Source organism: Lathyrus oleraceus, chromosome 7 (genome assembly GCF_024323335.1).
Source record: "Lathyrus oleraceus cultivar Zhongwan6 chromosome 7, CAAS_Psat_ZW6_1.0, whole genome shotgun sequence".
NCBI classification, from domain to species: Eukaryota; Viridiplantae; Streptophyta; class Magnoliopsida; order Fabales; family Fabaceae; genus Lathyrus; species Lathyrus oleraceus.
In genome coordinates, this window is record NC_066585.1 from 116184831 (window position 1) to 116202063 (window position 17233).

The window sequence follows — 17233 nt, forward strand, 5'->3', positions numbered from 1 at the left end:
GAGCATAAGATCTAGCATCTCCAAAATGCTTAACTGCAGGAATCTCAAAAAAGGGGGAAATTCTTCATCTACTTGGACACGCCATTTTGAGTTGAATTCATAAACTTTTCCTTTCCATGATCAACGCCTCTATGAGAGACTGCAAACTGACCTCTATGGAATCTAGGAATTATGAAAAATATCTTCTTGTCCCCAAGAAAATGTTCTCCAACTTAGTAGCAAGAAATCTAACATATTTGACGTCAAAAAACCTAACGAATCCATAATGTCTTCCTCTGACATTTCTCCTTGCCAAAATGAAAACCTCGTCAATGTCACCAAACTCTTTGAACACTTCGATCATGTCTTTGGCTTTCTTCCCATCCAAAAAAGTTATGAAAAAGAAAGACGATCTAACAACTTTCTCCCTTCTTCCATATCTCGCCCCACCAATGTCCCAAGGTCGATCTTTAATCTCTTTTATGATTATTCCTAACTACTCCCTATTGCTCTAAATATCCAATTAAAATTTAATAATTTTAAAGATTTTTTATCTATTATCAATTTCCCTGATCGCGACTTAGTAAGTCTATGTGAATTGTGACTGCAAGTGCACAGTCCTATCGCGTAGTTTAAAAGATTATCAAACTCACAAGGACTAATAATCGAACGTATCATGGTCTATTGTTACTATGTAAATCTAAGGCGAATGATTGTTCTAAGATTGGAGGGATGAAGAGAAATAACTATAATGTAAATAGAATAAAGATAAAGATATAAGATATAGGGGATATTGATATGTAATACATCAAACCTCGGGGATTCGATAGATAGTTGGTGTAATCTTATTGGTTAAAATATTCTTCAGTAGAAATTATTTATAGAAAGGACTTAGTCTCACACTCTCGTTTTCATTAACTCTGACCATACTCCTAAACCAGAATGCTTGGTTCTCGCGGTCTCATTTTGAATTTAAAAGTAGTTTTTGAATATAGATAAAGTCTAATTAATCCTAAAGCGTTCTCATTGTGTTTAGGATCAATGCCTAGTTTCAGCTATCTAGTTAAAATCTCAAACTCTCGTTCTTGTTGACCGTAACCTTAGTTTGTTTTGTACTCTCGTACGAAAAATAGTTTGATTAAAATAAGAAACTAAAGCCGGAAAAATAAGTTTTAATAAAAAGTAACACCAATTATTTATTGAATCCCGTCGTTTCGACGGTCTTTACATATTGATACCTAAGGGTTTAGCTGGACATAGATCCGATGACAGACATGACAATTGGGGAATTAAACATACAGTAAGGCATAGATAAATAAAATAGTAAACAATAATAAACCTGGATTTCAATTTAAGAATTGGAATTGAATCTTGAATCTTCGATTAAATAACTTTGGCAGGCTTTGGCAATGAATACCCCTTACAATTGAATCCCAAATGCGTAAAAGTAATAAACCGTAATAGTCCCCGATGTGGAGAAACTATCACTTTTACAATGGTAAGAAATTGCCTAGAAACTAAAAGAAAAATAAAGTAGAACAAAAATTAATCGTAGATTGAAAACTGGAAGGAGATCCTCTCGTGCGAGTCTGAAGGGTCCTTTTTATATCCATTCCATATTCCTCATTTGTAGCAGAAGTTAGTGGAAACCGTGGCTAAAAGAGTGGAGGAAAAGTAGGAGAAGTAGGAAGACTAGGTTGTGGCGGTTTCCACAACCCTAATTCCATGATGAGTGGCGAGCGCCAGTCTTGTAGTAACCGCCCACCACTTTTCAAGGGTTGGTGGCGGGCGCCACCTCCCTTTTGGCCCAATGTGGTGGGCGCCATATCCTTTGGGTAATGGGCGCCACAAGCCAATTTGCTTTGGTGGCCCATTATCCGATTGGAAACCTCATTTTCTTCTCTTTTCTTGCTTTTTTCTTTCCTTTTAGCTATTTTCTATTTTTCTTGCGGTAAACCTTTTAATCGATAAATACCTGCAAATAAACATAAAATACTGTGTAATAAATAGTGTTAATCGAGTAAAAAGCAGTGCATATAGAGCCAAAAATATGATACATTTTCGCGTTATCAAACTCCCCCATACTTAAACCTTTGCTTATCCTCAAGCAAATGTCACGTACATAAATAAAAAGTTTTGTAAAATATTTGCAGCATACATTATCAAGTATCGTAGAAAACACAGTTGCATTCGGATACTCATTCTAGTCTATAAACTTTACTTTGATTAAAATTTATATTAATAGGTACTCACTTCCACACTAAGGGTATCGTTAGAACACACTGTCGCAATGTTGCAACCATAAGTTTCCCTCCTATACAAACCAATCTGAATCATGTTGTCATGCCTAAGCTTACCTTACTAAACCTTCTTTTTATCCTTTTTCATTCTGGCGCAATCACATTAAGCATGTTATCCTTTCACATTCATAGCAAGATAGTCTGTTAGTGACTATGATCTCATCATTATTTATTTCTTTCTTTTTCGCACTTTGGCTCAAATAACATTTGAAGATGGTTATACCGTTGGGCTAAATGACCGGGTTAGGGTCACCTAACTTAGAGGGAACAACGTTTTTCATACATTTTGTAATCTTTTCTTCTTTTAAGCCTGAAATCATACACTTATTTGCATCGACTTCTTGCCTAGTGTGTGCTTAGGATGGTGCTGACTACTAGATAAACTACTTAAGGAAATATTAAAGGATATAATTTAAGGCTATGGCATGACAAGTACTCAAATCGATCTAATACTTGGGAGATTTAAGGTGTTAAAGCGATACTGATCTTATAAAGCTTTTCCAAATCTCTATAATTCAACCTCAGTTTGATTTATAATTCAAAGTTTTCAAAAGATGCATTGTATCTCTAAGTCTAGATTTTTGCAAAAAAATTGTATGGCTCAAGTAAACAGGAGAATCGGTAAATAACGGAAACCACGCATAAAGACTCAATAGCACATTGATATTTAACTCAACTGACACTTTAACAAAAATTAAAATAACCATAAAAATTATAAAATAACAAAAAGAAATAACAATAATTTAAATCTAACTAGAAAGCGATAAATAAAAAACGGTAAAGCTTCCTCCCCCATACTTAAATCTTGCATTGTCCCCAATACAACGACATAAGATAGGAAAGAAAGGTAGAACCTGATTATTCTGCTACTAACGCCTTCTGCCACATGTACATGGACGTCCACTGTTCCCTGGCTGGTGAGCTGGCGTATAGTTCTAGAGATCTTCCACACGCATTGTCAGTGTTGCCATTTCATTGATCAAGCCATACATGTTCTGTTCGGTTCTGAAGGCATAGTCGTGCTGATCATGCTGCATTTGGCGAAGGATTTGCATCATTTCAATTTGCTGAGCTCCCATGGTTTGAATCTGTAGGTCTCGCTAAGCGTCTAATTCTCTATGTCGCAGCAGTTCAGCATAGATCTCGTCAAGAATGGTTGGTGCCACACTTCTTCTTGGTCTTTGACTGGAAGATATACCTGCAACATTTTCAAATGAAGTGTGTGTGGTGTATGGGTCATTAGCGGGAGAAGTTTGCTCCAGAATGTGATCCTCGTCGGTGTCCCCACCAGCAGCTGCATTCTTAGGAATGTGCGCGGGGACTTGGTTAGGCACCGGATCATTTGTATAAAAAATAACTATCCGGGTTGTGCACATCTGTGCGATTTGGATTTGGGAGGATAAGTTCTTGTAACATATTATTAGCAATTATTAGATTAAATTTACCGTCACTCCTTCGTTTTACTAGTTTCATGCTCCTTGTCATGTCAATGTCAATGGCATGATGCGGGAGCCGGGTTAGTCTAGAGAATTTTTATTCGAGTCCTAGGACTCTGGCTATGGAGGTTATTAAACCTCCAAAAATAATTGGGCCTCGCTTTGCATTGACAATGGCCTGCGTGTGAGATAGCATAAATGAGACGGTATTCACCTTTTGTGGCAAAAATGTGGCGAACAAATAAAAGAGTTCTTTTTCGTTCACCTTGTCAGAATTTTCTTGGCCAAAAATGGTGCACGCCAATATTTTGCGGAAATATTGAATAACCGGATTTTGAATTAAAGTGGCTCTGTTTCCCTCAAAACTATGGGTTACTGTACCGGTTATTACCATCCAAAATGGTTGGAAGGCGCGTTGCCAGTGTTCATCGGCATACCTTGTTGATTCGATCTTTCTGGCGCTTAGAGACGTGTACGTCTCCTCTTGTAATTCGCACGGCTCACCATTTCTGAACACTATTTTGTATTTCCTCATCTGTGCCATAATGAATTTCACACTCCTTGTGTAATATAGTGAGAATAGAGCAAGAGAGGAGAGAAATATGTGAATGAAAGTTATGAATTATTGAGGTAATGTTGGTGGTTTATATAGAGGTGATGGTGGTTGGAAAATTAATTGGTAAATAAATAACATTTACCATAGTCAATGCCTTGGTCCAAGAGTTTTGAAATTGGTTGAATGGCATTAAGGCATTGTCTACATGCAAGGAACATCACAATAAAGGTGAGTTGAATGGACCAAAGTACACAGCCTACGCGTGCAGGCTTGTGTAGTGGCCTGCGCCACTTTATGTGTGTGTGGCGGGCGCCACTAGGGCCCTATGGTGGGCGCCACAACCCTCACATGGGTGCCACAGCTGTGTGTGGCAGGCGCCACATGCAGTGTGGTTTCCCATGTGTGTGCTTTTGTTTTGCTTTGACCATGAAATTTTTAATTTACCAATAATATAATGTATGGGAATAGAAAAACATGATATATTGGAATGGAATTTAATCGCAATATTGACAAATAAAAGAATCGGGTAGACAGGGAAAGATGAAATAATCTGTCTACTGGAATAAAAGGTAATAAAGCAATTAAATAAATTCCAATCTGTAAAAGTAAATAACAATAAATTTCCCAACAAGAAAATAAAATAAAATAAAAGTCAGTAAATCGGTAACACTATAATAAATCAGCCATTACGGCGACTGCTGGTAGGAGGAGCGAACGAGTAGAAGTGCTGGTAAATGTGATCCAGGTTCTCTGTCACTACATCCATAAAGTTGTGGAATTCCATGCAGAGGGTGCTCAACTCGCCTCTCAGGTTGGCGACATCTGTCTGAACAACTTCGATGGCAGCAACATGATCGGTAAGAGGTGCAGCAGGTATAACTGGGGCATGTGATTCAGCATTAGGGAGATAATTGTCATAGTGGTCGTGGATTTGGGATGTCTCTGGAGGAGAGGGTGGTGCATCTGGTGGTCCATCCAAATCATAGAGCCAATTTTTCCTATCATGTACACTCGTCCTAGGGTCTGACAGGGTAAATAGGTGTACTACTTCGTGGTTGATTAGAAATTCAAACACATCTGGACCTAGGTTCCTAATGATACCGGTGTTGAAGCAAAAGTCAATATTCATTGGTTGTATTCCATCTAAAGGGGTGAGCCTGATAAGTGGTTGTCTCAGTCTGATGGAATTTGCTATCTTGGTCACTAAGCCTCCCACTAAAATTGGTCCAAAGTCCTCTTGTTCCATACGGTACATATTTGTTATCATAAATGTAGCAGCATTAACAGGTCGGGCTTGTGATGCACGGTACATTATGAAGAGTTCGTCTTTGGACACAAAAGTTCTGTTCTTTTCCTTTCCAAATAGGGTGTGAGCTAGGATCTTATGAAAGTAACGAATGGCAGGGTTATGGATGTCCTCTAATTGCATAAGTTCTGGCCCAGGATGGTTGTTTCCAGTGATGCTACCCCAAAAGAGATCTAATTGATGGTCTACTAGCTTGTCTTCCTGGGTGATGGTAAAGGTATCAGGTACATGAGGGAAATCTAGGAGTTCAGCCATTTCTCTGTGAGTGTAGCGGTAATCCATATTGATCAGTGCATTTTGGATGCACGTTCTTCCATGTTTGTACTTAAGCATTTCTTCGGTTTGCTTTGATTATTTTTATGTTTTAATGTGTTTTCATAATTTATGTTATTTTTGCACTTATTTAATTTTCGTATTTAATTTTCAGCATTAGCAGCTTTCGCGAGAAAAATCATATCTTGAGCTAGGAGTATCGGTTTGAGACGTGCTACCAGTCGATGAAAAGCTAAGAAAAAGATCTACAACTTTTGCTCAGAAGTCGAGAGCTGAATCAGACTATAGCAGGGCCAGAAAAGTCGTTGAAGTTGCATCATTAGTTTTATTTAAGTTTTGGATCATTAATTTTGGGCTTGGGTTATGTTTTCGATCCAGTTGGGTTGTAAACCAAATTCCTTGTTTTCCATATACCTAGCAGCCACATAACATGAGGAGGACCACTATTCAGGAAAGACTTGAAAGCTTTGGAAAAATTCTCATGAAGAACTAATCGATCCAAACAATTTGCTGTATTCGGGTTCCGATACCTTGAGATTTTAGTAATTCTTATTCAGGTTTTTTATTCCTTTCAATATTAACATATGTATTTTGTTTGCTTAATCCGATTTACATATGCTATATTGATTTAATCCGATTGATTGTGTGATCCTAACTATAGTCACAATTTCGTTTGCTTAATTCATATCGAGTCCGTTTAATTCATGTTTGCTTAATTCATGAAACTTAATCCCGTTTGCTTAATTCGGATAATAGGAACATACAACTTATACTATCAATTGCGCTTGTCACTTGATATTATAATCGGATAAGAATAGTTAATCTACGGTTGGAATTACGATAGTCGATGATAGGCAAAGACCGAATCAGTAAATTGTTGCTACAGCTTATTTCAATAATCACTTATTTTAATCTATTTTTTTAATTGAATCCTAAACCAACCAAAACCCCATTAATCGTTACTATCATTGGTTAATTCATTCAAGAATCCTTGTGAGAACGATAATCCGAGTCAATTTGTCGCTAAACTACATTTTTGAAAAACTACTCGTTTTGATCCGCGTGCGACAACGGATCAAATTGGCGTCGTTGCCGGGGATTCTTGTCGAATTAGCCAATAGTTTAGTTTTAAGTATTGTGTGTGTTGTTGTTCTGCAATTTCCTGTTATTTTCCCGAATTTTTCTACAGTTTCGCGTTCAGAGTTGCGTCTAGAGTCAGAAAAAACTGGTTTTTGGAAAATTTGTGTTTGATTGTATAAGTTTTTTGCCTACTCGAAGCAGAAAAATCGTGCGATCAATACTCCCTTACTCTTCTGACGTCAAATTTGCTAAATCCTTGTTTTTCTATTTTTAATTAATTTTTTACTGTTTTCATAGTGTCGAAAAAATCCAAAAAAAATCTCAAATTTTTTATTTCACGTCATTAGATTAAGTTTGGTGCTTTTGTATTTTTCTGAATTTATTTTAATCGTTTTTCTTCTTTCTATTTGTTTTTGTCTATTTCGGACATAGTTGGTATTTCTGTGTTTTTTCTTTATTACATGGATGATCAAAGAACATTAAGACAGTTTGCTGCTCCTGATGTTAATTATAATGACTTTTGTATTGAATATTCTAATGTTTCGGTTCCTTTTGAATTGAAATCTGGTTTAATACACTTGTTTCCAAGGTTTAGTGGTCTTACAGGTGAGGATCCGCATGAGCATCTGAAGGAATTTGAGGTTGTGTGTTTTGCACCTTCTGGACCTTCACTAGAAGATATTGTCAAACAAATGGCTGCAAATAATCTCCAGTTTCAACAACAAGTAGATTCTACTTTAAAGACTTTGCAAACACAGATTGGGCAGCTTGCCACTTTGGTGAATGCCATGCAGCAAGCTCAAGGATCAAACCAACAACCCTTGGAAGAACATTCTGTTTTTCAAATAGATTTGATTTCTGAAATTGTTGATGATACTTGTAGTGATTTGTTTGCATCTAATTTTCCATCACTGTCTAGTTTTGGTGATGTTTAATCTTGTGATATTTGTACTGAAACTAAAATTTGCTCTGTTTGTGCTGAAATTGAGGCTGCCTTGCAAGTTGATATTCTTAATGCAGATGAGGTTGCAAATAAAGTTGTCCATATAGATAAAGCTCTTGACATCTCGGCTTCCCCAAACACTCCTTCTATTGAGCAGCCACCTTCCCTCGAGCTGAAGCAACTTCCTGAAAATATGAAATATGCTTATTTAGAGATGAATGAAAAACTACCGGCTATAATTTCTTCTAACCTTGATTTCGATCAAGAAAATAAGCTTTTGCAGGTTTTAAGGAAGCATAAAAAGGTATTTGGTTGGACATTGGCTGACATTCCAGATCAGATCACCTTCACGTATCCATTTGACACTTTTACTTTTAGAAGATTCTTTGATCCTGGAATAAGAGGCGAAGATACTAATAAAAATTTCAAGTTCAATGGACATTACCCAAAGTTATTCCATGACAACCCCACTTTGGAAAAAGAAAATGTAGAATATATCTCTTTGGGAAAGGCTGCTTATGTGATCACTTATCCTCCTTGACTACTCGGGTGTGTTCTTTCCTCTCTCTTCTCTCTCTTATTTTATGTTTGTTTCTTTCATTAAGGACAATGCATATTTTAAGTGTAGGGGAGGGAATACTTTATTTTCTTTGTTTTTGTTCTTTGTTTTGTTTTGTTTTTGTTTTCTTTCTATAAAAAATTGCATTTTTGTTGAAAGTTTTAGGCTATAGGTTACTTTGAGTCGAGTTTGCGGAGACTTGGGAAAAATTCACAAGATCGGTATTGTTTTAACACCGTAAGTCTCCTGCATATGGAAATTGAGTTGAATTTTCATTATGTTTTAGCCTTACATTCTCATCCTCTGACAGTTGTTGAGTAGTTTATTTCAGCAGTCAGCACCATCTCACACACACTCTACGCAGGGAAGCCGATGAATATAAGTGAGTGTTCCGAAAAAGAAAAGAAAAAAAAGAAAAGGGAATGCACCTTCTAAGTTTGGTGACCCTCACACAATCACTTAACCCAACGGTTGTGGAACCTTCAAAAAAAGTTGGAAATAAGACTCTTTTGTAGTTGGTTCAGCGGTTTCTGGTGCTGAACTTGGTAGGGCGGATTACGGTCCGATCCCCCGCAACTACAATTGAGTAAGAAAAGGGTTATGCCACTTAAGTACCAGAACCCCGTGCAGAAAAGGATCAGAGTCACTAACCGGTCGCCTTGCTATGAGTGTGTGGAGATAACGGGTTTAATATGATTGCGCCTGAATGAAAAAGAGACAAAGAAGGATGAGTAAGTTAGGCTTTAATATAATAACATGATTCGAGTTGATTTGTGTATTCAGGAGGTTTATGTCTGCATAACTGTGGATTAGTGTTCTTACAATGTCCTTAGTGTGCAAGATAGTTAGACAAGTCACTTAATGCAGACTTAATAGTATTAACCATACAAATCATATGTGATTAGAATATTTGATTTGGTCTTTATTTGTTACCTTATTAGTAGCATGTACATTAAGTCTCCTTTATTCTAGGATCACAAATGATCCTCTCTCTTGTGTATAAGTACAGTATCGTGTAATGAGAATAGACATATTGAAAACCATTCAATTCATATTTTTCTCTTGGTATCAGAGCTTTAAGGCTCTGAAAGCTCTAGATCCACTAAAACCCTAAAAATGACAACCGCTGCAAACTCAAAGAAAAATGAGCTACCAACAACAGTTTCTGTCAAGCTGGACAGAAATAATTTTCCCTTGTGGAGATCACTAGTTTTACCTGTCATTAGGGGTTGTAAACTAGATGGCTATATACTAGGAACAAAGGAATGTCCTCAAGAGCTCATCATCACTGATGGTTCAAACAAAACCAAAAATCCAAGCTTTGAAGAATGGATGGCAGATGATCAAATGATGCTTGGGTGGTTATTGAATTCAATGACCATCGACATTGCAACACAGTTGATGCACTGTGAAAGCTCCAAACAACTTTGGGATGAGGCTCAAAGTTTGGCAGGTGCTCAATCCAGATCTCAGATCACATACTTGAAATCCGAATTTCATGGTACAAGAAAAGGAAATCTAAAAATGGAGGAGTATTTGACTAAGATGAAAAAACTAACTGACCAGCTGAAGCTTGCAGGTAATCCAGTCACAACCTTAGATCTAATCATTCAAATCCTGAATGGTTTGGACTCTGACTACAACCCTATAGTAGTCAAACTCTCAGATCAGCCATCACTCACTTGGGTTGATCTACAAGCTCAACTCTTAGCCTTTGAAAGCAGGCTCGATCAACTCAACAAACTCACAAGCATGTCTCTCAATGCTTCTGCAAATGTAGCCAACAGAACTGAATACAAAGGCAGCAAGTTCAACCCAAACACACAGAATTCAAATTGGAGAGCTTCCAATTTCAGAAATCATAGAGGAGGCAGAGGCAGAGGAAGAATGTTCAAACCAACATGTCAAGTGTGCAACAAAACAGGTCATATAGCAATGAATTGCTTCTACAGGTTTGATAAATCATACTCAAACTCATCAACAGATTCAAACAAAAGTGGTCCACACAATGCATATCTGGCCTCACCTCACTATGCACAAGACTATGAGTGGTACTTTGACAGTGGTGCAAGCAATCATGTCACACATCAAACAGACAAGTTTGAAAATTTAACTGAGCATAATGGTAAGAATTCTCTTGTTGTTGGAAATGGTGCTAAGCTGGATATTATTGGAACTGGTACATCCAATCTAAATTCACTTAAATTGCATAACATGCTGTATGTACCAAACATTACCAAAAATCTGCTTAGTATATCAAAACTAACTCATGATAATAACATCACTGTTGAGTTTGATGCTGATTGCTGCTTTGTGAAGGACAAAATGACAGGGAAGGCACTCCTAAGAGGGAGACTTAAAGATGGATTGTACCAACTCACAGGATCAGATAATAAGTCCAATGACCCCTGTGCCTACATTTCAGTCAAGGAAAGCTGGCATAGAAAACTTGGACATCCCAACAATAAAGTGCTTGACAAAGTCTTGAAGAACTGCAAGATCAAGACACCACCTAGTGATAGTGACCACCCTACCTTCTGTGAAGCTTGTCAGTTTGGGAAGATGCATCTGTTACCATTTAAGTCTTCTAGCTCACATGCCCTTGAGCCATTAGATTTGATTCACACTGATGTATGGGGTCCTTCCTCAATAAATTCCACTTCTGGTTTTAAATACTATGTCCATTTCATAGATGACTATAGCAGATTTACTTGGATCTTTCCCTTAAAACATAAATCTGAAACCATACATGCTTTTTCTCAATTTAAAAACTTGGTGGAAAATCAACTGAACAAAAAGATAAAGACTATCCAGTGTGATGGTGGTGGTGAATTCAAACCAATTCAGAAACAAGCATTAGAAGCAGGCATACAATTTAGAATGTCTTGTCCATACACATCCCAACAAAATGGTAGAGCTGAAAGAAAACATAGACATATTGCTGAGCTAGGCTTAACTCTACTTGCTCAGGCCAAAATGCCAATGTTCTTCTGGTGGGATGCTTTCTCAACTGCAGTCTACTTGATCAACAGATTGCCCTCAACAACAAATTTCAATGAAAGTCCCTACACCCTAATCACCAAAAAGGAACCTGACTATAAAGCCTTACAACCTTTTGGATGTGCCTGTTATCCCTGTCTCAGATCATACAATCAACATAAAATGCAATTCCACACCACAAGATGTGTTTTTCTAGGCTATAGCAACTCTCACAAAGGCTATAAATGTCTCAACTCCCATGGAAGAGTTTTTATCTCAAGACATGTTGTGTTCAATGAGAATCACTTCCCTTTTCATGATGGTTTCCTCAATACAAAAAGGCCATTGGAAGAGATAAACAATACTGACCATTTATACAGTTTATTTCCTCTATGTCGTGCAGGTAATGATAATCTGAGTCCAACAAATGAAACAGATGCAACTGCAAATCAGGAAACTCCCACACAAGCTGTAAGTCAAGACAACAACTCACCAACTACAAGTACTGATACTCAGCAACAAATCACTATTCAAGATGAAGGTGACTCAATCAATGTAGAGGAAAACAACATTGAAACCATGGCATCAAATGAAGACACTGTTGAAACAAGTGATAACATCAGTGATCAACATGAAGTGGTGGCAACTCACAAAATGCGCACTAGAAGCAAGGCAGGGATTCATAAACCAAAGTTACCCTACATTGGCCTCAGTGAATCAGAAATACAAGAAACTGAACCAATAAATGTGAAGGAGGCACTCACTAGTCCACTTTGGAAGGAAGCAATGACTAATGAGTACAATGCTCTCATGTCCAATCACACATGGAATCTAGTACCATACACAGGCCAAGAAAATATCATTGACTCAAAATGGATCTTCAAAACCAAATACAAAGCAGATGGATCCATTGAAAGGAGAAAGGCGAGATTAGTTGCTAAGGGTTTTCAACAAACAGCTGGATTAAACTATGATGAAACATTCAGTCCTGTGGCAAAGGCTAGCACAATCAGAATTATCCTATCAGTAGCAGTTCATCTCAACTGGGACATCAGACAAATGGACATAAACAATGCATTTCTAAATGGCTACCTAAAAGAACATGTCTTTATGCATCAACCAGAGGGATTTCTCAACTCCACGCATCCAAATTACATCTGCAAACTCTCAAAAGCAATATATGGTTTGAAACAGGCACCAAGAGCATGGTATGATAGCCTCAAAAATGCACTGCTAAGTTGGGGATTTCAGAACACCAAAAGTGACACTTCACTATTCTTTCTCAAAGGTACTGATCACACTACCTTTCTCCTCATTTATGTTGATGATATCATCATCACAGGTAGCAATAACAAATTTCTGGAAGCTTTTATCAAACAGTTAAACAATGTGTTCTCATTAAAGGATCTTGGCAAATTACACTATTTTTTGGGAATTGAAGTACAAAGAAACAGTAGTGGCTTGTACTTAAAGCAATCCAAATACATTAGAGACTTGCTCAAAAGATTTAACTTTGAAAAAGTCGCTGCTTGTCCAACACCAATGGTAAGTGGTAGACAATTTACCATTGAGGGGGAACCAATGAAAGATGCAACTCTATTCAGACAAGCCATGGGAGCACTGCAGTACCTAACCAACACAAGACCTGATATAGCTTTTTCTGTCAACAAATTAAGTCAGTACATGAGTTGTCCTACAATGGACCATTGGCAAGGCATAAAAAGAATATTCAGATATCTTCAAGGTACAATTGATCACTGCCTACATATCAAAACATCAACTGATCTAGACATCACAGGGTTCTCAGATGCAGATTGGGCAACAAGCATAGACGATAGAAAATCAATTGCAGGGCACTGTGTTTTCCTTGGTGAAACTCTAGTATCATGGTCTTCAAGGAAGCAAAAGGTAGTATCAAGATCATCAACTGAGTCAGAATATAGAGCATTGGCAGATTTGGCAGCTGAAATCACGTGGACATGCTCACTAATGCAGGAGTTAAAATTGCCCCAATTAAGAAAGCCTACTCTGTGGTGTGACAATTTGAGTGCCAAAGCTCTTGCTTCAAATCCAGTGATGCATGCTAGAACCAAACACATTGAAATTGATGTGCACTATATCAAAGACAAAGTACTGCAAAATGAAGTCACAATTGCTTATGTACCAACAGCAGATCAAGTTGCAGACTGCCTCACTAAAGCTCTCACTCACTCAAGGTTCAATCTATTAAGAGACAAACTTGGAGTAATTGCATCACCCACAAGTTTGAGGGGGGGAGTTAGACAAGTCACTTAATGCAGACTTAATAGTATTAACCATACAAATCATATGTGATTAGAATATTTGATTTGGTCTTTATTTGTTACCTTATTAGTAGCATGTACATTAAGTCTCCTTTATTCTAGGATCACAAATGATCCTCTCTCTTGTGTATAAGTACAGTATCGTGTAATGAGAATAGACATATTGAAAACCACTCAATTCATATTTTTCTCTAAGATTAGTACCTATCGATGCAAACTTAACCGAAGATGACTTGTAGCCTAGAATGAGTAACCGCTGATGTGTCTGTGTTTTGTTTTGTTTTTCATTAATCCCATTAATCGTTACTATCATTGGTTAATTCATTCAAGAATCCTTGTGAGAACGATAATCCGAGTCAATTTGTCGCTAAACTACATTTTTGAAAAACTACTCGTTTTGATCCGCGTGCGACAGCGGATCACATATCAAACAACCTAAAGGTGATCAGGCCTTTGTTAAGTCCAATACCATGGTTTGACCGGTGCACTAGGGAGCCTAGGAATTCTAAGGTCAACCTACTGTAGGAACTAAATTTTCTCTTCATAGAAAAGGTGTCCCAGTCTAGTTGGTTAATTAGGAACGTAACAATGCCTCTTATACCTAACTTGGTCATGGTGCGTCCATCTGGGTACAAGGTTAGTGTCATTTCTCTCTGAGCTAGAGCCTTAAAATGTCTCCTTTAAGCTCTGCCTCTGAAGACTATATCCATGTAATCTACTTGTTGCATTGTGATAGTCAGTAGCATAGATAAAATCAAGTAGATAATAGTATTAAGTTAGTAATGGTCAATAATACATAAATTTATCGATTAACTTTATGAAAAATAAATAAAGAAGAAAACAAAGAAATGAAGATTAAGCAATAGTAATAATTATAAATTTATGATGAAATTAAATAGTTAAAGACAGAGTGTGGGTTGTCTCCCACCAAGCGCTTTGTTTATTGTCGTAAGCTCGACAGAAATAGGATAGGTGATATTCTTTCAAATGAGCCTGAGGCTCTACAAGCTTAATATTTGCAATGAAATCATTGTTATCACTGTTGTGGTAATGTTTCAAACGTTAGCCATTTACTATGAATGGTTCGCTTGTTTTTCCTTTCATCTCTATTGCTCCATTCGGAAAGATATTGGTAATTTTGAAGGGACTGTAATACCTCAAAATTTGCCCCCCTCATGCATGCATTCATTTTTAGGTCATTTAACATTTCATATTGCATTTCATCATGTCAATCGGAATTAGATCCAAGAAACTTGAGTATCATCCAAGACACTTTGTGGGTCCTATCTGGGTGATCAGTCAACACAAGGGAATGGCTTGAGATACTTCCAACATGTTCAAATGGGGTCTATTCATCAGTCAAAACGTTAATCTTGAAGGAGAAAAAGTTTGTTCATGAACTGTCATGCTTGCTAGGCGAAGCCCACGCGTTTTGGAAAAAAAAACGAGAAAAAAAAAACGAAAAAAAATGAAAAGAAATAAATAAATAAAATATAACAGAAAAATCTTGGACTTTGACCTCTCTCTTTTGAGCCCACAAAGTCACAAAAATCAGGTTATAAATTCTAGACTTCCATCTCCCAAAAAACCCTGGGAAAAAGATAGTGAGAGAAGAGCTAACAGAGTTCAGAGCAACCTCTAGAGACTGAAAGGAACTCATCTGCAAAGAGCCAATTCCATCTCATATAAACCCTCAGATTTCTTTGCAAACCCAACCGGGCAATTCAATTTCATTCGATCTCTCCAATCAGGTTTGCCCTATTTCCATTACTCTATGCTTTCAATTTGAATGCTCTGAATGTATGAGGTATTATCGTTAGGTTTTGCATGTGGGCACATGTTTTAGTATGTATGTCATGTCTTGATGTGTGGATCCTTGCCCCTAACTTTGAATTTTGATACCCTTTTGATGCATGTGTTTAACAAGAGGTTTAGGCCTCCTACACTTGGTTGCTTTTTGTGAGCTCTTTTTGTGAATTTTAATGGCATGATTCATGTGGTTACATTTTGATTTGGGGCAACTCTTGATTGCGCCCCATCTTGTCACTCTAACCTGTTTGTTGAGTTTTTTGTGAGGGCTCACATGACTCCTGAAAGGATAGCTTGCTTGGCATTCCACTTTATTTGTGGGATACCATTTGGAGATTTATTCTGATTACCTGTATTGACTTGCATTCTTTGATGGTGTCAGCTCGAGAGATCTCTGGGTTTCTTATTTCTTTAGTTGTTGTTACTTCAGATCTTTATCCGTGTGGTACTTTTACATCTTTCCCGCATTTTACCGCTTTCTTAGCTGGAAGACCTCAATAGGAGGCAATGTTTTCTTTTGTTTGTTTACTTTTGTGCCCAAAGACCTCCAAGAAGAGGCATCAGTGCTAAAGACCTCCCTGAAGAGGCAATTGACGGATAAAAGGGATTAGTAATCAATCCCCCGTTATTCAGTGTGTCGTTCTTTATGCTCGCACTACGTGTCGATGCTTCAGAACAAAAGCCCAAGATCCTCTGTCCGGTCAGTCAGTGGAGAGGGTTCCACATTTCTGAATCCCCACTTTTTGTCATGAGCTCACCCTGTCCAGGGTTAAGAGCTATGAGGTCTTATCCTCATTACCCTTTTGATCTGCTCACCCTGACATTCAATGTCAGTGGTTAAGAGCCCATTTGATTACCCTTCCATGGCTTGTTTGTCGAGGTTGATATGACCCCTCTTGACTAAAGCCCTACCCATGTATATTTGAGCCCCCTTGTTGGCGTGTTTACTTTATGCATGTTTGTTTTGTGATCGTCTCCCCATAGGATTGCTAGGCTCCGTGTAGTCTCGCGTTAGCATGTCAATTAAGGTAGCACTGTTCCTTCGTCTAGGACTTCCTTTTTGCATGAGTATTCCTAAAACACACACAAACCCATTGATTTTTCTTCTCCTAAGAACACGTTTACTCCTTCTACTACAGACGAGTAAGTCTCCAAAGTTCGAGCATCCGGTAGATTGCGTAGTAACGTCGTTCACCCCAAAACACAACCCTTAACCCATAGTTAGCCGAACTACGACTTGCTCTGATTCTCATTCCAGATGAGATACGTAGGCACAAGACGCGATGTCTTAGCGAGCACACTCCTCTTTAACCCCTAGGTAGCCGAGCTACGAAGACTCTGATTCTCATGTTCAGATGAGATACGTATGCAGTGGATGCGACATCCCTGCGAGTCATTTTCTTTAGACCCCCCTTTTAGTAAATAGTACATTAGATAAACCTACACCCTTTAGACAAGAACAACAAAAGTGGATCCCGTAGAGTACTACGGATGCGTAGGGGTGCTAATACCTTCCCTTCGCATAATCGGCTCCCGAACCCAAGATTTGGTTGCGAGACCTTGTCTTTTCCTTTCCTTTTTTCAGGTTTACTTTGAGCGTTTCCTTTCCCTCCTTTGGGATAAATAACGCATGATGGCGACTCTTCTGTCATCTCCTTTTTCGCCGGTCGTTTTTCGCATTCCTATTTTTTTAGGCTGCGACAGGAACCA